This window comes from Neofelis nebulosa, chromosome 7 (genome assembly GCF_028018385.1).
Source record: "Neofelis nebulosa isolate mNeoNeb1 chromosome 7, mNeoNeb1.pri, whole genome shotgun sequence".
NCBI classification, from domain to species: domain Eukaryota; kingdom Metazoa; phylum Chordata; class Mammalia; order Carnivora; family Felidae; genus Neofelis; species Neofelis nebulosa.
This window is the reverse complement of record NC_080788.1, coordinates 115,055,913-115,081,072: the sequence shown is the minus strand read 5'-3', so window position 1 is coordinate 115,081,072 and position 25,160 is coordinate 115,055,913. Positions and strand designations below refer to the sequence as shown.

At 39.3% G+C, this 25,160-nt stretch overlaps 1 protein-coding gene and 1 long non-coding RNA gene across 6 annotated transcripts in view; one reads left to right on the top strand and one right to left on the bottom strand.

Annotated features, from left to right (window-relative positions):
* Nucleotides 1-25,160, bottom strand: part of RAD51B (RAD51 paralog B) — a 644,260-nt gene that overhangs the window by 309,809 nt on the left and 309,291 nt on the right. The gene's annotated exons all lie outside the window — the stretch shown is intronic.
* Nucleotides 17,766-23,310, top strand: LOC131517393 (uncharacterized). The gene is made up of 2 exons (XR_009264572.1): nt 17,766-18,248; nt 23,152-23,310. It is a non-coding gene; the product is annotated as an uncharacterized LOC131517393 (long non-coding RNA).

Sequence of the window (25,160 nt, the reverse complement as noted above, 5' to 3'; positions counted from 1 at the left end):
CAGCATTTCCCCGTCAGACAGTTCTATTTACAGAGGCAAATTGTAGTCACAAGGTGTCAGAAGGAGAAGTTTCTGTAGGACTGAAATGTTAAATTGAATCTCTTGCAAAGGAGGACTTATAAGTTGAACTGAAACTTTGAAGGTTGCTGACAATCCCATTCCTGAGGATAGTTACCGGGAGCCTGGGGCACAGTGTTCACTTTTAGGTGTTCCCATTCAGACACATTTGTGCTTCACTTATGTTTACGCCAGTCTTTGGCTTAGAGATAATCACTGTCTTTAGGTGACTGTCCACAACTCTGCTCTGATCCATTCTCTGATGGCTATATATATTCATTTACTTCCCAACCAAGTTCTAGAATAACCCCATATCTTAGTCTATCCTCTATATTATACTTAGCTCTTCCCTAAGGCCTTTGACTCACTTAAGACAGCTAGGAGCTCTCCTACTATCTTTTCTATTTTTCTTTTAAACCTCTTAAAAATATATCTACCATATTCAGTTTGGTGAACATAGTACAAAAATAGGATTAGATACATTTCTGTTAACATTTTTTACCTTCACCAAACACTGGTTTCAATGGGGAAAGGGGGTAGAGGGTGGGTAATGTGGTCAGAGAGATGAAAAAGACAAAGGATTAACTTATTCTTCATATAGTTCTGCATTATTTTATGATAAAATACGTGTGTCACTTTTATGGCTAAAAATTCTAATAAAGTTGAAAAAAAATAAAAGTTACCTAGTCCAATAATATAAATCCTCTCTACAGTATACCTTCACTGGTTGTCCCGTTTACTCTTAAACACCTCTAGAAATGGAAACTCAGGCTCTGGAGGCAGTTCATTACATTTCTTAACAACTCTTCTAGAATAATCTTCATATGATTAAGTCAAAGTTTGTTTCTGTGTACCTCCTACCCATGGCCTTAATTCTACCCCTTGGAACTCCAAAGGACATACCTCATCTTGCTCCCCCTCAGATATTTAGAGAGTAAATGCAGCATAAACCTACTACTTGGCTTTTCTTCTAGGCTAAATATTTTCTAGGGTTTTTGAGAAGGATGCTGAAAGATGACGGAAATATATGCTATGCATCTTTTCAAGATTATGATTCCTGAGACTGAGCTAGAACACCTTGGCTCCTTATGAGTCTGCTATGGAAGGGCTCACCACTTTGTTACAACTCTCACTTATAGAAGGAAGCAGGTAGCCAGACACTAATAAGGGCACCAAACCACAGTACATGGAAAGTGGGGCTCTGGGCATGGGGAGTCAGGCTCTTGACCTAGAAGTGGAAGTAGCCCTATACACAAACAAATCAGAGCCACTAGGCAATGGGCGGGGAGGGCAGGGGCACAGGTCCTAGAGAATGTTCTGGGCTGGGCCACTTGTTGATTTTAGACATTCCTACCTAGGAAATGCACCATGAGCAATGCTCTTATTCTGACCACAGTGCATTAGTCAGATAAACAGACTTCTGAGAGAAAAAATCAAGGAAGACAATGCAAATGTTTAAGTGTGGGAATGTCATGGACACCGAACCAAAGCTTGAGAAAGTGAAAGTGACTGGAAATGAAGTGAAACGGTTTTGCTGGTCAAGGACGGAATGTGAAAGAGAACCAAACATCTTAAATGGAGCACACTTCTCATGACCCCTCACTTTATTCAGTGACTCAGACTGGGAGTTTCTGCAACACATACAAAATTCTGCTTGGTAAAGTGACCTCCCGACTCTTTTCTGACAACCTTATCATGACTATCTGGGGAATAACTCACTCCGAGTCATTGTGATAATGATCACAAGCACATTTCCCTGCTCTTGCTGGGTGCTACAGAGATTATGAAGCACTTTTCCAAGTATTTTCTCATTTGACCCTCACACAAAGTCCGTGAGGCTGAGACTGCTCTCTGTCTGTTACAGGTAAGGCAACTGCTTTAAGTTCAAGGAGTTTTTCTTTTTCCATGATACCACAGCAGTGGGGTCTGCAACTCCTTCCCTGAAGGCAACCAAAACACACACAATGATCCCTCTCCCACCCTTAATTAGCCTGGAGCCTAGTCATCCAGACAAGCCCAGCTTCGATTTGTGCACACTTACACCACACCACGCCGCTTTATCAGCTCTAACATCTTGAGAATAAAACACACATGCACAAGAATGTTTTCAAGGTGGGCCTACATATCTGGCCCCGCTATATTTGAATAGTGCCACGGAAATACTGACTGCCTTAATGGGCTTCCCGCATGGCATGTAAAACCTGGTTCCATCGTTACCTGGTCTCAATTTTTCCAACTACAGAACTATTCTAAAGATATTCCTAGAGTGTGTTTCACTCAGATTAACACAGCCTGGTGAAATTTCAGTGCCAAATAAGGGAAAAGATCATGTGCTACGTTCCCTGGAGGTCTATTACAGCCTGGCAAGCAGCTTCCTGCAATACCCATTTTAAAAGATTAGCAGGAGGAAGAAAACCAAGGTTACAATCAAAGAATTATCACTAAAAGTTCTCAGTATAATTCCTTTCTTTGAAGCCTAAACACAGTGTCTTCTCACGTGACGGTAGCCAAGGTATGCGAATCGAAGGGGCAGTGGATCCCTGAGAGTACAGAATATTTTAAAATCATCTTCTCAAAAGTAGATGTAAAGGGGACTTTTTTTTATATTTTCCAGGCCTAAATATTCTTCTTCCTTGTCCTCGCTTCAGCTCTTTCAAATGTTGCCGAAAACCGAAGTAAATAAGACGACAAAGAAAATCTTAAAATTCTCTTGGAAAAACCTCATCTTTTTGAAGGGAATATTAGTAGGAGGGACAACTTGTTCTGAGGAAGAATCAGGGAATCTGTGAAAACACAAGGCTCTGGGGGGCGCCTGGGTGGCGCAGTCGGTTAAGCGTCCGACTTCAGCCAGGTCACGATCTCGCGGTCCGTGAGTTCGAGCCCCGCGTCAGGCTCTGGGCTGATGGCTCGGAGCCTGGAGCCTGTTTCCGATTCTGTGTCTCCCTCTCTCTCTGCCCCTCCCCCGTTCATGCTCTGTCTCTCTCTGTCCCAAAAATAAATAAAAAAACGTTGAAAAAAAAAAAATTAAAAAAAACAAAAAAAAACAAAAAAAACCACAAGGCTCTGGGAGCCAGAGAGGTCACCCAGCAAAGGCCACAGCAGGGATGGTCAGCAATGGTGGCTATGCACACTGTCACTGCCCTGAACCTAGGAGGGAGGGCAGTGGTCCTCAATGCTCTTGCTATTCCTAGCATGGCATCTGTCTCACACAGAGTTCTGTAAATATTTGCTGACTGAAATGAGATGAAATGGAAACAGCCTCCCAAACGTCCCTAAGTATGCGTTAGACACTAGCATACTAGAGTAGAATTATTCATTACTGGCAGAAAGGAGAAAGAAATACGATTTTGAATCTAATGTCTTTAAGTCTTGCCATGTGAAGGACAAGAAAAATCCTGATGCATCAGTCTCCAAACTGGATCACCTATCATGACAAAGGAAAGGGCTTCCATAATGTGCTACAGCCTGCAGCATATGTTCAACCACTCAACAAAACGTCCTCTCAGGACGAGCCTCTCCCAGATCTCCACAGATCCCATTCAACTCAGAAAAGACTTTACTTTCAGGTCACCCACGGGATTTGCTTGTGGCTGCTGGTTACCCAACTGCCGCTTAACATGGTACAGCTCTCTGATGGCACTGCCTGTCATCACACAGATTTGGCACACACAGTCTAGAGTATAATGTATCGCCCCAAAGAGGTTTTGCTCTTGAGAAGAGATGCTATAATGTATGATACCCAGCTGCAGACCTGGGTGGAGGGTCAGTTGGCCTGAGTTCAAGCTCTAGTATTTTCTAGCTGTGGGAAGATGGACACATTATTTCACCTGTCTGAGCCTTGGTATTTTCATCTGGAATGCGAGAGGCTTAAAGTGGTTCACTTTGAAGATCCTTTCTAGCTTCTAGCACTTCTAACACTCCATGACCCTGGGAAGAAAAGCATCTAAAGTTAAACCCTTTGTTGCTTCCACGCTGCACAGAAAACAGGTTGATGCATCCACAGGTCACAGAGACATGGATCCTATTAGCAAAAGCTCGGCCTGTTCTGTGGCTGAAAGGAATGAGAAGAATATTTTGGCTTTTGGAGTGGGCAAAGATTTGGTTTGGACTTCTCTAAAAAGACAGCATGTCTCAGCACTTACAAATGATGCCAGTAGCCACAGGCTGGGTCACTGCTTTAAGTGAGGGAGGCCCAGCATACACAACACAAATTCCTTAATTACCATTACTATAACCTTTACCACACCTTGTTTTTCTTGGGGGCTCTCCTGGTCAGGTAATCTGAGTTAGATTCAACCCAATTTATAAAATTTGAAACTTTTCCCACTGTAGGTAAGATTACATGCTATTTTAAGAAATCTCTTGGGGGATGAGGAAATATGTTGTTTTTCTTTTAAATATTATACTGTATATCGATTCCAAATGCTAACTGAGCTTTTAAAGAAATACATGAGTTCCCTAAAAATAGCCTGTCTACAATGCCTCTTAGATTTAGGCACTTTATACACAAAGCATAACTTGCTTAGCATGTAATGAGAAACAAAATAATATTTGGTGAACATATCTAAAAAGTTTTAAAAAAACCACCTAAATATAAGTGTCAAATATTAATTAATGGGCGCTGCATTGCTACTTCAAAGTTGTACTCTCCAAAACTCACAAGTGAGCCCCTACATCCAGTTTTTAAAATATTTGGTAACCAAATGTCAAATCCAAAGGCCTACTCTGGGTCTACAGTTTTCTCTGACTACCTGCAGTATTTGCTAAAAACCTTTCTAGTCTTGACCTTCATGACTCTACATAGTACTGGCTCTCCTCCTACTTTTTTGATTTCATTCTCTACATCTCCTTCCTGAGCTATTCTTATTTGTCTCCTCTGTGTCCTACTATAACTTCTTCATGGATCTCAAAATTCAGTGGCCATCCTATCTCCTTTCTCTGTTAGCTCGTTGCTCTTATAGTCTTGCCTTTGGATTTGGCAAACTCTAGTTGTGTTCACCTCTACTCTGTGTGAATAACACCCTAAACGGAATCATTAAATTTGGCCATCTTTGTGAGTTTCAATTTTCTATCTCCCCTACTGCATGCTACATCTTTTACTATTTTGCTTATCATTATTCCAAATGTGGAAGCTATATAAAACTGGGTTGAGCAAGAAAGAACCCTGTGGGAATGGACTGAAACTGGAGGTTATCAGAGTGATTTCACAATTTCTAAAATATGTAAGTGCATATGTGTATACATATGTACACATAAACATTTGTTTGTTTCTTTGTTTATTTGTTTCCCAGCTCTGCCAGTTGAAAAGGCCAAGAAGCACAGAGCACACCTCCTCCCAGAACTTGGTCCCTGCTACCATTTCCGCTAAGAAAGAAGTGGGGATTCTTGGAGAAATGGGTGATTTAAGGACTGGGGAAGGATAGGCACAAAATGAACCTGGGAAGTGCTGAAGAAAAGAAAAAAGAAAAGAAAGAGAAGAGAAGGCAACAAAAGAGAGTAAAGAAAAAAAGAAAAGGAAAAAAAAGCAAGGCAAGAAAAAAGAAGAAAAGAAAAGAAAAGAAAAGAAAGGAAAGGAAAGGAAAGGAAAGGAAAGGAAAGGAAAGGAAAGGAAAGGAAAGGAAAGGAAAGGAAAAGAAAAAAATAGGGTCACTTGGGTGGCTTAGTTGGTTAAGCACTGACTTCAGCTCACGACATGATCTCCCGGTTCATGAGTTCAAGCCCTGCATCAGGCTCTGTGCTGACAGTTTAGAGCCTGGAGCCCGTTTCAGTCTGTGCCGTCACCACTCCCCACCCCCGCTCCTTCCCTATTCGTGATCTGTCTCTCTCTTTCTCTCTCTTAAAAATAAAATAAACATTAAAAAAATGTTTTAGAAAAGAGAAAAATAATGGGGGGGTGGATATGACACAAGAACACATTGACTAAATCTGGGACAATTTGAGCATCAAAATAATTCAGTACAATAGTAACCACTAAAAAGAATAGGAATTCAGAAGTTCAAAACTGGTAAGGGATGGATGGATGGATGGATGAGGAAAAAAGAGAGCTCTCTTGCTTATAGGAAAATGTTTGGTGATAACTGGTAAATGCAGAAGGAATGTTAGAGTTGGAAACTTTTGCAGCTATCTTCTGCAGCTTGGATTATACAACAACTACCACGGAATACTAAATCTGAGTGGATGATGAAAATCAAGAGATTTACTTCTCAGTGATTGCTTAGTGCTTACAAGGGAAAAAGTAGATAAAATATAGAGAGTAAATAATATATATTTTTCCTATATAGAGGAAAAATTAGATAATATCCTGACCTAGTGATCAAAATTTACATCACCAATGAAGGGCAGATGGATATTACATTATACTTCCAGGTAACCTGAGAAGGGGAAAACATCACCTGGCTGACAAGGTGAATCTAATTATAAGGAAACATCAGACAAATTCAAAAAAAGCATGTAATGGAGGAAACTGTGATCTTCAACAATGTCAAAGTCATAAAAAATAAAGGCTGTGAATACGTTCCAGATTAAAGGAGACTAAAGAGGGGTGCCTGGGTGGCTCAGTCAGTTAAGCCTCTGACTTCGGCTCAGGTCATGATCTCACAGTTGGTGGTTTCGAGCCCCGCATAGGGTTCTGTGCTGACAGCTCAGAGCCTGGAGTCTGCTTCGAAATCTGTGTCTCGCTCGCTCTCTGCTTTTCCCCAACTCATGCTCTGTCTCTGTCTCTCAAAAATAAATTAAAATGTTAAAAAATAAAAAAAATAAAAATAAAGGAGACTAAAGAGACATGACAACTAATTGCAATACCTAATCTAGACAGGATCCTACGCTAGAGGAGGAAAAAATGTCATCAAGGACACCATTGCGTCACCAGGTCAATTGACAAAACTGGAATATGAATCATAGATTAGATGGAAGTATTTAATCAAATTTACTGAAGGGGATAACTCTCTAAAGGTTATAAGAGAATATCCTGTTTCTTGGAAATAAAAAAATGAAGTATTCAGGAGGAAAAGGATTAAGATGAATGTAATTTACCCTCAAAAAAATCAGAAAACTGTTATGTATATGTATATGCATATGTAGTTATTTAGTGGGTAGGTAGGTAGGTAGACAGAATAAATTATGAAGCAAATGTAAAATATTAGCAACAGATGATTTTAGTAAATTCACCACCAAGGGTAGCTACCATCTGTCCTGTGACATCACTATGACAGTATCATTGACCGTATTCCTTAGGGTATGTCTTTTGAGTGTGTTATTTAAAAAAAATTTTTTTATGTTTATTTATTTTTGAGAGCTAGAGAGACAGAGCATTAGCAGGGAAGGGGCACAGGGCCCGACGCAGGGCTCAAACTCATGGATCTCGAGATTATAACCTGAGCCAAAGTCGGCCGCTTAACCGACTGAGCCACCCGGGCGCCCTTTGAATGTGCTATTTTTATTCTTGTAACTTTTCTATACTTCCAAATAAAAAAAAAAAAACCCAGAAAATAAAAAACAGCAAACAAAAACTAAACCTGGATTGAAGCAATTTATCCCAGCTTCCAAGCAAGCTGTCTCTACCTCCTATTGATTTTATTCTTCCAGACAAGCGAGAAATATTGCACTTGTCCCCAGGACTCTCCCCTCTCTCACTTTTCAGAGTCATTCCACAATATATTGTCTATTCACCCTTCATAATGTTTCACACCTTGCCTTTCTTTTGAATGCCTATAAACACCACACTATTTCAAATGTCTATTGTTTTACAATAAACTATTGCTATGACCTGTAGATTCATCTCTCCAATATAAGGCTCTCTCTGCTCTAAAACATCTTACATTTATTTACACATTTGTCTTGCAACAGTATTATTTTCATCCTGTCACTTTTCTTCTCTGATTTTCACATTGGACTCTGCATTGCCTAAAATAAATGAATAAGTCAATCAACAAATAAGTGCCTAACTTCTTACCCTCATGTAAAAAAAAAATTTAATTGCAAAATAGTGCATTCTCATGACAGAAGAAAGTTGAAAATATCAGCGCTTAAAGAAGAAAATCGATATAACTCATGTTCTCAAAAACTATATATAACCACTGCTAACAGCTTGTCCTTTGTCCTCCCTGATTTTTTTCTCATAATAAATATATTTTACAAAATTGGTATTATACTGTACATTCTATTTTATAACCTGTATTTTTCACTCCTCCCCATACCATGAGTATTTCCCCACTTGAATAAAGATTTTTATACAACACGATTTTTAATAGCTAGAGAGCATTCCACTGTATACATGTAATCTAACTTAATCAGTTCACAGAGTTTGAGGGTCTTTTCTGTCAATTTTTCATTCAAAAATATTTGTACATACATAGTTTTACTCATCTCTTAATGATTTCCTTAGAATAAATGGCAGTTTTTCATGAATAGACACTTCTCTAAAGAAGGCATCCGGATGGCCAACAGGCACATGAAAAGATGCTCAACGTTGCTCCTCATCAGGGAAATACAAATCAAAACCATACTCAGATATCACCTCACGCCAGTCAGAGTGGCCAAAATGAACAAATCAGGAGACTATAGATGCTGGAGAGGATGTGGAGAAACGGGAACCCTCTTGCACTGTTGGTAGGAATGCAAATTGGTGCAGCCACTCTGGAAAACAGTGTGGAGGTTCCTCAGAAAATTAAAAATAGACCCACCCTATGACCCAGCAATAGCACTGCTAGGAATTTACCCAAGGGATACAGGAGTACTGATGCATAGGGGCACTTGCACCCCAATGTTTATAGCAGCACTCTCAACAATAGCCAAATTATGGAAAGAGCCTAAATGTCCATCAACTGATGAATGGATAAAGAAATTGTGGTTTATATACACAATGGAGTACTACAGGGCAATGAGAAAGAATGAAATAATATGGCCCTTTGTAGCAACGTGGATGGAACTGGAGAGTGTGATGCTAAGTGAAATAAGCCATACAGAGAAAGACAGATACCATATGGTTTCACTCTTATGTGGATCCTGAGAAACTTAACAGAAACCCATGGGGGAGGGGAAGGAAAAAAAAAAAAGAGGTTAGAGTGGGAGAGAGCCAAAGCATAAGAGACTCTTAAAAACTGAGAACAAACTGAGGGTTGATGGGGGGTGGGAGGGAGGGGAGGGTGGGTGATGGGTATTGAGGAGGGCACCTTTTGGGATGAGCACTGGGTGTTGTATGGAAACCAATTTGACAATAAATTTCATATATTGAAAAAAAAAAAGAATAAATGGCAGTTTTTAAAAATCTTAAACCGAATCTCATCTTCTACAAATCAATCTTCTACTATTTAATGTATACAAAACACACCATGACTTTTTCACTCCTGTGCTTTTATTGCCTTTCTCATGTTGCCTTCATGCCTCCTCTATGTCAATCCAAACCAGAAGCAGGCAACATATCTTAAATGTCTTTGTATCACAAGTCCTCAAAAAATGGTCTTTGAGTGATTAGCATCTTCTGCGTTCTTCCAGGCCTCACCCAAGTCTCCCTCCTTTCATATAGACTTCCCTATAAACCTCTACAGGCCACAGTTATCCCTCCTTTCTGCTTACCACTGACATGAGACTAAAATATTTTCTCTCATTGACAAGGAGGTGAAAAGTACCTATGTGTCCTCCACTTGGCAGGCGGGAGAAACATGACATGGAAAGGTGACTTATTCGCCGATGTTCTGGTTCTGAGTCTCTGAGTAGGTGTTAGAGCCTGTGCCCAAAGAGAAGCCACAAGAAGTGTGTTCCCTGGGAAATTTTTTGTGATACTTGACTTGTCTCTGTTAGGCCCTCTATGTCTGATGTAAGCGCATTTGACCAGGTTAGCTTAACGCTAAAACCAGATGGTTTTAAAATTAATTACATGCCTAAGTACTTCAGGTTAATGAATTCTCTTTCCAAAAATATCAGTAAGATTCAAGAAGTGTTCTTTTCATTATTTTCAGGTAGATATGTTTATCAAGAGCAATGCTAAAACATCTAACTTAGAAGGGGATTTACAGAGCTGCTTTAATAAATAGATGCAAATAATTTATATTTATAAGCTCAATAAGTAATATATGAAAGTGCTTGAGAAGATTTTTCAATATGAGGCTTCCCAATATGCTTGCACTGAGGAATCAGAATTGCAATGGAGCTCCAGTATTTCAGCAAAGCAGTCAGGACTACTTTGGACTCTGGGAGAGAAATCTTACTACCACAGCCTCTGGGGGATCCAGCTGTTGCCTCAATACATTTATGGAGAAAAAGCACTATTTTATTTTACCGAGTTCCTCTAAGTCAAATTTTAAGCATGAATTAACTAAGTCATGGGCAAAGCCATCACTGAAGCTACCTCTGAGGTTCATGAAAGGAAGGGTCTCTGAGGATTAAGTTAGAAAACACATTTGCAGAAGTTCATTCCTCAGCAATTTTTGCTCTATTTGGGAATTTTCTGTAGTAGAGTTTTCTGCCCATTTTTTACAATTTTAATGCAAAATTTTAATGAGAAGCACTTTAGATAAAAGCAATGACACGGCACTGTGCACTGCCCTCTCCAAGATGGACAAGTTCCATCTTGTCAAAGGGCATTTCGAAGGGGGCAGCTAATATCGCTGTAGTAATCCCCAAATCAAAGCCTCCTTGAGGATGGCCTATGTTCTCAGGCTCCCTCGTGCCGGACACTGAGATTGGTTTCAGGGACAAGGAAGGTGCCACAAAAGAAATGATTAAAAACAACTAGAGGACGATTACTCCTTTGTGACTCCTGCTTGAGAGCCTGAAATCTGAGCAGAATTCATCTCAGTTTCTCTAATGAATTCCTCTGCTGCTGTCATGCGGTTAATTCTCCACATTTTCTACTACTCTGATTATTAAAAAAAGAAGTAAAAAGGAAAAGGAGCCAGCCAATATAAACATCAAAGGGTACTCCCACTTCTGTGGCCTTCAGATATTTTCCAGAGCTGGATTGTGGGGACAAAAGAGATTGGGGAGGGGGTGGGGGGAGGGAGAGGCTTGATTTCTGTTTCCTCTGGGAGACATTGGGAAAATCTGCCCCACAAGGCTACAGTGCAAGTAGGTGGCATGTTTCGTATCACTAGGCAGCAAGGGTTTTCTCAGTGGAGCTAGATGTTCCCTTGGCTTAGCCAGAGAGCCCCCAGCTATTACTGAATGGCGGCATGTGGAGGATGAGAGCTGGGCCCTCCCTCCAGACAGTCTAGCTGCAGACACCCTCCACGGGGCCTCAGACCAAAACACTGAAGGGAGCTGGGGGACGAAGTGGAGGAGGGAGGCGGGAGGCAACTTGAGAAATTTAAAACCAGCATAACTTTTCATTTCCTGAACTTAAAGCAAATAACTGTTTGTGGTATTCACTGGAGTTTGAGTTTTTTTTCTTTTGCCAAGCCTGTAGACTCCGCAAAACATCGGTCTGAAGTTAACAAGAGGAGACTGAATGGGAATAAATGTAAAAACCTATTACATGGATATAAGAAAGTTCGGGATGGGAGAGTGACCAGGCTGAACAAGAGTTCATGTGAAAAAGATCTAGGGGTTTTAGTTGACTCTGAACAGGATATGAGCCCAACAGTGAGACTTGGCTGCTGAAAAATCCAATGCAATTAATTTAAGGCCAGATTAGCAGAAGTATGGTGCTCAGAATAAGGGGGGAAAATAGCCCCCTATGCTCCACAATGGTCCAGACACAGTTGGAGTCCTGCCTCCATTCTTGGTGCCAAGTTTTAAAGAATACACAGAAAAACTGGAGCATGTCAAGAGTGTCATGGGAAGAAAAAGGGGGTGGAAAGCATGTCACATGAGGAATAACTGGAGAAACTAGGATTGCTTCAACTGGGAAAAAAGAACTTCTTGGGTGAGTTAACTATCTGCAAATAGCTGGGGAGTCATTCTGTGGGAGACAGAGCAAACTTCTCTCTGTATCTCCAAAGTGCAGACAAATGGGCAGAAAAATAACCCAAATTAAAAAAAAATTTTCTAACAATTCAAATTGCTCCAAAATGGAATCGGCTGTTCTGTGTAATAGTTCCTTTTCCAGCATTGGAAGAGTTCAAAGTCTAAACCTGCCAGGGATGTTATGAGTATTCCAGCATTAAGTGGGAGGCTGGGCTCAATGGCTCCTTAGATTCTGAACCTGAGAACTACACAATGAAACAGCAATAACATTAAAAATGAAAGGCACCTACCTAGCATTTGCTTACCTCCTTCTCTATATGTAAGTGGGAAATGTACTCAATCATTCAACAATACCACTATGTTCTTTCAGTTTGTATTAAGAGTAAACAAGGAAAGTCTTCCTTCCTTCCAAAACAAAGGAAGCATTGTTTGTAGGAAATCCAGCATTCTAACACCCTTTCTACTATATTTATTAACCTGTTATGCTTTTTAGATATCTTTTTTTTAAGTTTATTTATTTATTTTGAGAGGGAGAGAGAGAGAGAGAGAGAGAGAGAGAGACAGCACAAGTGGGAGAGGGTCAGAGAGAGAGAGAGAGAGGAGAGAGAGGGAGAGAGAGAGTCCTAAGCAGACTCCGTGCTATCTGCAGGGACCCCAAGGTGTGGCTCAATCTCATGTACCGTGAGATCATGACCTGAACCAAAATCAAGAGTTGGATGCTTAACAGACAGAGCCACCCAAGCGCCCCTAGACATCAGATCTTCAGAAACACTACATGCCAAAAAAGTTGAACTTGTTTTTTACCTTTGTACTCCCAGGACCAAGCACAGAGCTTGACACAAAGTAGGTGCTCAAAGAGATTTGCTAACTGTGCTAGGATTGTGCTAGATGCTGTGAATACAGCAAAAACAAAACAGACCTGGTCTTACCTATCTTGGAACTTACAATCTAGTGGGAGCCATCAGTCTTCAACAAAAAGTCATAAAAAGAAACACATAAATATAAAATTATAATAAATACAAAGAATAAAAGTAAAGAGAAGAATGAGGGGTTCTAAGGGAAATCTAACTTTGTTAAGGGAGTAATCTTTACAGAGTCAAGAAGGAAAATGGGAGTTGGCCAGGTGAAAGCTGGAGAAAGGAAGACTAGTCCATGGAGAAGAAAGAATCTGTCTAAAGGTGTTGAGAGGTGGAATAAAGTGAAGTGGAAACAGAGGTAGGACCACGCAGGACCTCGCAGGCCAAGCTATCATTCCCAGATTTAATCCTAAATGCAACTGGAAGCCAAAGAAAGATTTTAAGCAGGGAAATGATAGAAACCATCCCTCTGACAGCTGCACTGAAAAAGACTGGAACAAACAACAAGCACTGGCAGGGACGTGGAGAAAAAGGAACTCTCATGCACTGTCAATGGGAATGCAAACCGGTGCAGCCCCTGTGGAAAACAGTATGGAAGTACCTTAAAAATTAAAAATAGAACTACCACATACAAATCCAGTAATTCCACTACTGGATATTTACCCAAAGAATATAAAAACACTAATTTGCAAAGATATATACACCCTATGTTTATTGCAGCATTATTTATAATAGCTAAGATATGGAAGAAACTCAAGTGTTCATCAATAGATGAATAGATAAAGAAGATATATATATATATATATACACACACACACACACACACATACACACCCAGTGGAATATTACTCATAAAAAAAAAGAATGAAATCTTGCCTTCTGCAACAACATGGGTACATCCAGAGGGTTTAATGCTAAGTGAAACAACTCAGTCCAAGAAAGACAAATACCATATGATCTCACTCATATGTGGAATTTAAGAAACAAAACAAACAAAGAAAACAAAGAGACAAACAAAAAAACAAACTCTCAGCTATAGAGAATAAACTGGCGGTTGCCAGAGGGGAGGCTGGGGTGAGGGGAAGATGAAGGAAATAGGTGAAGGGGATTAAGAGTACACTAATCATGAGCACTGAGTAAGGTATAGTATTGTTGAATCGCTACATTGTATACCTAAAACTAATATAATACAGTATGCTAATTATATTGGAATGAATGGAGGGAAGGAAGGAAGGAAGGAAGGAAGGAAGGAAGGAAGGAAGGAAGGAAAGGAAGGAAAGGATTGGAACAGTGTATTTCAGTGCAGTAGTGTGTCACAAAATAAATTTAGTTGATCATGCCGAGGATGAAAAAATTAAGAGTTTTTAAAAATACCAAACTGCATCCTACAGAGTAAAGGTAGGTATTACTTCATGAACCTTTTGTTTCAGATTTACTTAGAGATACATGTATGTATGTATACTGGGGGTATCATGAATGTATTTTTATTGTGAGTCACAGTGAAAAAAGTTTGAAAGCCACTAATTAGAGGGAATCAGGAGTGAAAACTGGGAGACCGGTTAAGAGATGAATGGAATAATCAGGATGATAAATGTGTTGAGAAGTGGATGGATCCAACACATAACCCGGAGACAGACATTTGAAAGGACCTGATGAATGTTTGCATTTCGAGGTTTCTGGCACCTTTACTAGAAAAATGAATGGATGCGTGAACAAATGAGAAAATGATGATGGCACAGTAAATCTAGCTAAAATTGTAATTTTCTTCATATTTAACTATAAAACATAATCTAGCTTATTTAAAACAGTAAAAACTGCTTCTCCCTCCTTGGTTTCTTCAGTGCTCACAAGAGCTTTTTAGATACGGTCCATATCTTCTTCAACCAGAGAGTCCCAGGCACAGTCACAGCAACTGCCATGTAGTACGTGCTCAGGAATTACGTGTTCAATGGGTTAATAAGTGGAGTAAAATAAAAGTGAAAAAGTAGTTAGTCTTAACAAGAACATGACATGTCCTAGATTTCTTACAGTCAAGGAAGAGCAAATCAACTTGGGATAGATTTGCATTATAAAGCTCCACTTATTAATTAAAAGCCTCAGCTAGTTAAGTGACTGACTCTTGATTTCGGCTCAGGTCATGATCTCGCGGTTTGTGAGATGGAGCTCGGTGTGGGGCTCTGCGCTGACAGCATGGAGCCTGCTTGGGATTCTCTCTCTACCTGCTTCTTCTCTCCGCCTTTCCCCCACGTGCACATGCTCTCTCTCTCTCTCTCTCTCTCTCGTTCTCTCTCTCTCTCAAAATAATAGTTCCTGGCCTTCCAGTTTGTAGGCAGCCCTGTGGCACTTTGGTGACACTCTCCCTAACATCATTCTTTGTTGATCCTGGTATATATGAGCCTTCTTCTATTAAACTTCCACTCCCTCAGGGGCAGACACTGTGTCTTCTACTTTTACTGTACTGTCCATGATGCTTAGCAGTCCTGAGCACACTAGACACTTAATATTTCTTGACTGGACTGCCAGTAAGAATAACATGGAGATTTGCTGATTTAGAGGCTGCTGAACTAGACTCTGCTCCCTTCGTCAAGCTGTGTTGGTCTTGCATGCAAGTTTTATCTCCAGCCGTCTCCGTCTTCCATTACAAAATAGCAATCGCCTCTTTCCAAAATGAAAAACATTTTCCATTGTAAATTATACTTGCAGCTGTGATGTTGAAATGTTCCTCAAGCAAAGATTTTTATCTGTGCTGCAAAGGGGAAAGTGTAGCTCATAAGCTTAATTCTTTAAACAAATCCAGTAACTCTGTTCCTTTGGTCCCAGACAGGCCTCTTAGCTTGTTTGTTTGTTTTCATGTCCCATGCTGTTCACCGCACCCCCCTCCCCCTGCCCCACCCGAGGTTCCTGGTAATAAATTATTCACTGCGTGTGATCACACTAAGACAGACTATCACTGGTGTGATGCGTATGATCTCTACCATCTCTTACAGCCAACACGCCATCCCACACAAAAAGAACACTGAAAGGATAGGTGTAAGCAGAGAGGAGGCCCAGGGTTAAGAACTTTGAAGGAGGCCTGAACAAACACATTCAGTCAGAAATGCACTTGGTCAAAACAGACTAGAGGCAGACATCACCTTTTATTCTGGCCAACTATCTCTCTTGAGTTCTGGGTATCAGAAAAATGCAAATGATGGGTTACATCGCCCATGTGTCACTGAAAACTTGAGGTATTCATTTGGCGGACAGTATTGACTATTTTAAAGAGCACATTTTGAGTTTTACCAAGTGTTTTGCTATCAGTCTCTTAGCTGTTACCTCACAGCAGTCTGAGAACTCTAAATAGCCCCGTTTCCAGATATTGCTGAGAAAACAGCAAATGCATGCAACTTTGCACCGGCTGATCATCTGGATGCTGCTTACAGATATGCTCCTAGTTCTCAAAGTTTGCCTCTCATAAAGGAGGGAAATGTACCAAAATCAATTAAAACATAAGGTAGAGTGAACTAAGTGCTCCAATTATAGGTCAAAGAGAGCAGTACAAGGGAGCAGTCTTCAAGTCCAACTGGAAAGCAGGGGCAAAATTCAATGATGGCAGAAGCGTCTGAGCCTTGCCTTGAGAGATGCCAAGCGTTGCAGGAAATGAGAGAAGAACACCAAGCTGAGGTAAGAGCATAGTTCAAGCCACACAGATGTGTAAAAGCATGCTGTATTCAGGGAGCCACATGAAATCTAAATGGTTGGAGCAAAAGACTCGCCAAGAGATCATCAAATGAAGAATAAAAGTTCACCTGAGTGAAATCCACGAAAAAGCGATCAGTAAAAAGGAAATGCAATTTGAAAGTCTGGAAACATTTTTGAGTGCCTCAAAGAAAAGCAGCTGTCCCAGTTTTAGTGTTACAAACCCAGGGCAGGATGAAGCTGACGAATCAACAAATCTGAACACATAACTTATTACTATATTCTTAGGTTTAAAAAATCCATTTGTATAAGCAATCTATTCCAAAATTAGTTCATAAAATGATTCTATCCAAATTGCTGGATCTGACTCCCCCTTTCAACAAGGGTAACTCACAAGATGTATTCTCACAAAATAAGGTAAGGATATAAAAGTAAACAAACAAAAAGAGAGAAAGAGAGAGACTGACATTTAAAGTCGCATCCATCAGGTTGGTGGAGGGCAGGAAAAAGAGCTGTCTGGTGACATCTAGGCTGTTTACATTACCAATAGTGGAAACATATGGTTAAAAACAGACACTCTGAATTCTGGAGAGCAAAATCTGTTTTCAGAGAGACAATATATAACATTTGGTGGCTGACATTTAAGAACTAATCATGTTTGGGGCCAACTGAAAGAAATTGTCTGGAGAGCACTGGCCAACTGTTTCTGTTGTCATTAGCTGAAACATAAAGATTACAATTTGATCATTTCAATTTGGAATAGAAATATCTGTTTTCAGAGAAGTCAATATATAATATTCAATAATTTTTGCAAGTCAACACGAAGTCCTCTTCTTTTCACAATGAAAGGGGGAGAGCATCCAAAAGGAAGACCTCATGAAAGGCTCCTTTCAAACAGTGGCCCTTGCTGTGTCCTCTTGATTAAGGGCTCATAAATAAAAGGACACAACAGCTGCAACTTATGATTAACCATGGTATAGTATTTCAAATAGTGAATAACATTATAGTTATTGCAACTAACAAAACTCCTTACATTGGTTCAACACATGACCTTGGTTTTGTCTGGCCTGTAGGTGACCTGAATTGAAGAGAGATGTCTGGGTTGAAATTTAACTCGGTGTCTGAAAAGCTATGTCACATGGCTGGAAAGTCAGTAATGTTGCAGTTTTGGGAACCCTTGCTCCTCTCAATGCAATTGGATGGTATAAAGATAAATCTGAGAAGAGCAGTGAAAAATAAAGCTAATTGGTCAGTCTAGGGCAGCTCTTGAATAATGTCCAAACATTTGCAAACCCTCTGAGTAAACCACTCAGGTTATTCTTAGACAACTAAGGTAACTTTACTGCCTGCCATGGGCAAGTGCCCTTTAGATTAACATGGTAAACAATTCTCGAGTGATTAATGACATACACGATTTCTCTGCCCTCTACTGAGGGCAGAACTCTCTTAAGGAGAGCAGGAAAAGGCTTTACCTCTTGATTTATAGGCTCAGACCAAAGCAATCTGAGTTTTCTCTGAGTATGGGAAGCTATTCCTGAGGAAGATATGGGCTCTCAAAAGAGAGACCACCGAAGACAAGGAAGAAAGGATCTTCCATTATTCCTTTGCTCCGTTAACTATCCTCTGAGAAGCTGCCAGTGTCCCTCCAGTCTTAGTTAATTAGATGGGTTCAGGACCTAATTCTAAAAACTACTTTCCCCATGACCATAATAGATGAAAACTAAAGGAAGAACCTGACTTTTCTCACTTCAATTCGTAAGTAATCATATCACTTAATACCTAGTTTCTTACGATAGAACCTCCCATACCTTTTATTGGGTTGTCCTATTAACTGGCCTGATCAGGTAATGGTTTCAAGCTGTTACACAAAAACTCAAGTTTCCATAAAGCAGATCCATGACCAAAGCACATATGATTAATTTTCGTCTGTATGTCGCTAGTCCATATCTTAACACAATGTAAGATTTAAGCAATCACATTTCTACTCCCAACTCTGCCAACAAACCACTCAATTCCTCCAAAAATGAACAATAACATTTGACATAAATACATTCTTTGTGAATTTACAATAACAATTTGAAAAAGGATATTGTTTCTTTAAAAGCCCTGCAGTGATACAGCATTAACTAAAAGTATTTAGACAATTAATATTGGGAACTAGGAAGATACATGTTTCCCAGGAAAAAGGAGTTTGCTTAGATCTTCCATTTCATTATTACTAATGAAACGTATAACATTAACCACACAAAGAACTGAAAATTCATTAGTCACTATTTAAATCAATGGGATGAATTGCTAGCTTCTAGAGAGATTTTGATTACGATCTTGAACAGTACTGAGCACAGAATAAATCCTAAATGGGTACTCATTAACTTGAGCCAATGAACCACAGAGAATAAAAAATAATTTCTTAAGAACAGAGAGCAGAGATAAAATTTTAATCTGAACTTGTCATCTTTGTATCCCCAGAGTATGGAGTGCCTTGTACATAATTGGCATCAACAATGACTGATTATGTGAATGAATGAGCTGATTAATTAATTAATAGAATAAGGGTAGTAGTATAAGAATACTAAGACAGGCAGAGAAAGGATAAGGCCATCTAGGTCACTAAGGATAGTGAAAAAAGCAGGTCCATTTGGTGCTATATATTGCCTATTTCTATATATACCTTTCAAAAAAAGTTAATCTGTTTTCCCACTGCAACAGAGTTAATGTTTTCCTCATAGAAAAATTATGAAATCTGAATGAGCTTAGGTAAAAATGTAAATAAAAGTATAAAATAAACTGTTATATAAATTTACAAAAAAAAAAGTTTAAAATCTGAATTAGAGCAAGGTACTGATATTTCAGCCTGGATTTTCTAGCACAGAGAAGGTAACTAGACCAGCCTCATTTTAAATAGGGAAGTTTGTTTATTTCCTTGGAGAGCCTAATGTAAATTAAAGGGATTGATTTCAGGATCATCTTTCAAGGAAGACTACTAAACCCTTTTGTTAAATCAAATTACTCTAAGTTTTCTGATATCTAGCTTTAAAAAATGCATAAATACCATTTCCTTTAGTATGTCAGCAACTCTTAATGGGAGAAGTAATTTTGAAATTAAATGTCATTCCAGTTCTTAAGCAACTTAAACCTAGATTTAGGAATTTAAGGGAGGGATTTGTTGCTTTTTTTTCTATTAGGAACAAATTGTCAGAAAAAGGCAGTTTGATCTTAACTACATCTCTTTTCTGTCTACTTCAAGTCTTGAGATTTATAGTTTCTTTTTTTTAAGATTTATAGTTTCTCATATAACTTTATCAAATGGGTAGAAAAATGCATGAAACTTGTTTTTATTCATAGATCCATAATCGCCACTGAGGAAATCAATAATAATTCAGGCTGTATCTCTTTTAGGGCTAATAGCAAGGAGGTGAACAAATACAACTGGTTCCACACTCCTACAAGAAACAAACTTTAATGTCCCTTTCCCATAAAGGAATCGACACTAGACAGACTGAGGAAATCATTGTGGTCGCTCATTCATTCAGGCACTACTAAGTATCTCTGGAGCTGTAAGAATGAATAAAATATGGTTCCAAAACTCTGAAAGCTCACAGTCCAGGTACAAATTCAGACATGGCAAATTCATCAACTGTATGCTTAAGATTTGTGCACTTTATTGTGTATAAATTATGCCACGATAAAAAAAAAATTAAAAGGGTGAAGACACATAAGGCAAATTACACTATAGCATCTGAACCATCATAATAGAGAAGCAGAGAAGAGGAAAAGGCGGTTCCTTTCTTTGTCTAGGGACCAAAGAGCTAATGAACATGAAAGCCTCACCTAGCAAAGAGGCTAGCAAACAGTAACCCAGTAGGGGGTAAATCAATGCAAAAACACAAAGGTGAGGAGCATCAAGAAATACAATGTGTCTGAAGCACAGGTACATGGGATGGGATGCTGGCAGTTGAGGCTAGAGAGACGGACCAAGAAAATCCCACATACCAAGATAATGAATTTAAATTCTCTCTCTAGTGACTAGATTAGGTTTGTTTCTAGGTAAATAGCTCACTCATTCCTTCTCTCCAGAGCAAAGCAACATCACCTCTAACTTCAGTTAGTTTTCACAAGCTCATTGCTGGAAAGAATGACAGGGTGGAAAAAAAAAATTGCTTTCCTGAAATCATTACTTCAGGATTCACACTATTAATACAACGATCACAAGTAATAGATTGGCCAATATGGCCAAACCTAAAAATCTCTTGCTTAAAGGAAAAAACAACAAAAGTCGCCCTCCAGCTCCCTTCTTTATTAACCTTGTAAGGTATTTACCATCCAAATCAGGGCCTAAGGGGTTCTGAAGGAATATAAGAAAACTGGTATCAAAATCCTCCTGTAAAATATGTCCAAGATGTAACATGAGAAAATTGTGCAAAACTGTATATGGCATAGAAACACATTTTTGTTAGGACAATGAATACTAAACATGTTCATATATGCATGGAAAAATTTTGAAGAAATATAAAAAAAGAACCATGCTATCAGTAGTTAAGTCTAAGATTATAGGAGGCTTTTTCTTTTTCTCCATAATATATCTCTTAAAGGTCTAAATTTTATAAGTATGTATTACTTTCACAGACAGAAAAACGCATGAAAGATCAATTTAATTTAAATAAAACCTTTCGATGGTGGCCTATAATCACAAAAGTTGAGGGAAGCCTGATAAGTGAACTAAGAGTTTCCATGTGAGATTCACCACCAATGAAGCAGGTTCATCACATTTCTATGTGGTCAGCATGACATACCAATAAGAAAGTCTTCAGATTAGCGGGCAGGCAATTGTCATCTATCTGCCTTCTTCTATTCTCTCTCCTCAGGTTATTCAAGAACATGGTGTAATTCCTTGCTAACATAATTTTTTCTCTGTGGACTTTAAAATGATGATCTGAGGGGCGCCTGGGTGGCTTAGTCAGTCAAGTGTCTGACTTCAGCTCAGGTCATGATCTCATGGTTCATGGGTGTGAGCCCCACATCAGGCTCTGTGCTGATAGCTCAGAGCCTGGAGCCTGCTTGGGATTCTGTGTCTCCTTCTCTCTCTGTCCCTCCCCCACTCATGCTCTGTCTGTGTCTCTCTCTTTCTCTCTCAAAAATAAACAAACACTTAAAAAACTTTTTTTAATTAAATGATGATCTGAAGGCTGATTAATTTATGGTCAGTCTATACCAGCCACAAATAATCTTCCATTTTTGTCTTTGTGAGAACAAATATGCATTTTGGACCTGTGGAATTTCCTCCTCTTGGAGGAGCAGCAAACCCAAATGGTGAATTCAAGAGATTCAGGATTTCTGCGTGCATTCCTGCTGCCCCTACACAGAAACTCTAAAATTTTTAAGGCTAAATCTACCCTGCTGGCAATAACCTGCCAGCATTACCTTATTAGTTATTATTCATTTTTCAAAGTATACTCTTCTACATTGTTTCATGTGATTCTCATAATAACTTTGTGAGGTAGTTGGGGCTGGTAACAATCTCCATCCTTTTTGCTCTTCATGAGTTTTACATCTTAAGAGATACTGGGCTTGGGAGGGGAAGTAAATACAAAATGAACACATTGCCACTGCATAAAATTTGGAGGAAAATAAAAAACAGAAAAAATAGAAAACCAAACCAAGCCAAAAATTATTCATAATCTCACCACCAGAGATAACACTGCTCTTTGGATGTATAAGTTTCCAATATTTCTTCTCTGTATTCCATTAAGCCCATTAGAAGATGAGAAAATTTTCAGGGTGCCTGTGTGGCTCAGTCGGTTGAGCCTCCAACTTCAGCTCAGGATCTCACCGTTTGTGAGTTTGAGCCCCGTGTCAGGCTCTGCTGACAGCTCAGAGCCTGGAGCCTGCTTCGGATTCTTTGTCTCACTCTCTCTCTGCATCTCCCCCACTCACATTCTGTTTCTCACAAATAAATAAACATTAAAAAAATAAAAAATTTAAAAAAAGAGAAAATTTTCACATGGCTAATGAGAGTCAAAGCAAGGGCTAACATCCATGAACACATCATACCTTCCTTCTTACTAACCTCTTCCTCTTTCAAAATGTCCAAGCATTATAAAGAAGAAAGCCTTAGAAACACAGATTTTGATATATTCATGTTTTGTTTAGATGTACTAAGTGAGCTTACCAATGGTCTTTGGAAATTAGTACCTCTAGTATAAAAACCACTGTCAAACTCAGTGATCTCTAAAATGTTCTAACTCTAATCTTCTCTGAATGAAAAATGGCCAGAAGACAGGGTCAAGAATCTGAGTCAAAAGGCTATCAGATGAGGGCAAGTTAAGTAAATCAAAATCTCATAAAAAAGGAGTTAGCCAAACTAGAATTAAAATCACAAATCAATATGTCATACACTGGAACAAGGGTCAGTCAAAGAAAGAAAAGAAATGTAAGTCTGGAAGGATGACAGTTGTCAGAGATTGCTGGCTGATCACTAAACCTATTTCCTCTTCTTCTTGGACACACAGCTATATCACATTTTCTAGCTATCCCTGCAGTTCAGTATGGCCATGTAAGTCCTAGTCAATGGAATATCAATGACAATGATCTGAGACACTTTCAGACTTGGCCCCTAAAAACCTCCCGATTCATAATCCCTCATGCTTTCTTCTTACAGGGTGACTCTGGAAGTCATGAATCTGTTGAAAATGGTAAAGCCACAAGATAGAAGGAACCACATGATGGAAAACAATTCTGCTTGGAGAAGAGCTTCCGATCAATCAAGAACATCTGATTAAACTTGATGTAAGGAAAAAATAAATTTGTACTTATTACATCATTGAAATTTGGGGGTTTATGTATTACAGTAATTAGTGTTACAGTCTCCCTGACAGGTGATGAATCAACCAGGCCATGTGGGCAAGGCCAGACTCCAACATAGTCATGGATTGCCTATCTTCCTCAGTCTAGGGCCATACCTGCTGACCAGGCTTTGATATGCAAATTCAGCATGCTGAATTACTTTCTGTCAGTGAACTTTTATTCTGAATTTCACATAGGCTAAGAAAATCAAATGACAGATGGAATCATACATGTGTTAAAGGCAAATCATGAAAAGATTCAACAAAATCCAAACGTCCATTCAAGTTTTGAGAAGACTTTGATAATGTTTTATAGAGAAAAAAACACAAAACAAATTAGAGCATATAGATTTTCCAAATCAGATATGCAAAAGGGAGAGGCATATTATGAATTAAATGTGTTATCCCCCAAATTCATAATTTGAAGCCCTAATCCCCAATGTAATGGTATTCAAAGATGGGGCCTTTGCAAGGTAATTAAGTCATGAGGGTGGAGCGTTCGTGATTTGATTAGTGCCTTATAGGGAGAGACACAAAAGAGCTTTCTTCTTTCCCTATTCTTAGCCAAGTGAGGATACAATCAGGTGACTCTAGATGCTGAAGAGGATGTGGATAAATGGGAACCTTCTTGCACTGTTGGTGGGAATGCAAACTGGTACAGCCGCCTTGGGAAACAGTGTGGAGATTCCTCAAAAAATTAAAAATAGATCTACCCTGGGGTGCCTGGGTGGCTCAGTCAGTTGGGCGTCCAACTTCACTTCAGGTCATGATCTCACGATTTGTGAGTTCAAGCCCCACGTCGGGCTCTGTGCTGACAGCTCAGAGCCTGGAGCCTGCTTCGGATTCTGTGTCTCCTCCTCTCTCTGCCCCTCCCATGATTGTGCTCTGTCTCTCAATAACAAATAAATGTTAAAAAAATAAATTAAAAAAAAAGATCTCCTCTATGACCCAGGAATAGCACTGCTAGGAATTTACCCAAGGGATACAGGAGTGCTGATGCATAGGGGCACTTGTACCCCAATGTTTATAGCAGCACTTTCAACAATAGCCAAATTATGGAAAGAGCCTAAATGTCCATCAACTGATGAATGGATAAAGAAGATGTGGTTTATATATACAATGGGATACTACTTGGCAATGAGAAAGAATGAAATCTGGCCATTTGTAGCAATGTGGATGGAACTGGAGGGTATTATGCTAAGTGAAATAAGTCAGGCAGAGAAAAAAATATACCATATGTTTTCACTCATATGTGGATCCTGAGAAACTTAACAGAAGACCATGGGGGAAGAAAGGGGGAGGGGAAGTTACAGAGAGGGAGGGAGGCAAACCATAAGAGACTCTTAAATACTGAGAACAAACTGAGAGTTGATGGGGGTGGGGGAGAGGGAAAAGTGGGTGACGGGCATTGAGGAGAGCACCTGATGGGATGAGCACTGGGTAATGTATGCAAACCAATTTGACAATAAATTATGCTTAATATAAAAAAAAATACCAATCAGGTGGTTAAGACAGAGGGAAAGTAAAACTAATATTTATTCAAAGTCTATATCCTAGAAACTTCATATATATATTCTTAGTCCTCACAACAAATCCACGTGATAGTTATTACTATCCTCATTTTTTCTTTTTTTTTCTTTTTTTTAATGTTTGTTTATTTTTGAGAGAGACAGAGACAGAATGCAAGTGGGTTGGGGCAGAGAGAGGGAGGCACAGAATCTGAAGCAGGCTCCAGGCTCCAAGGTGTCAGCACAGAGCCTGACACGGGGCTCGAACTCACGAGCTGTGAGATCATAGCCTGAGCCGAAGTCAGATGCTCAACCAA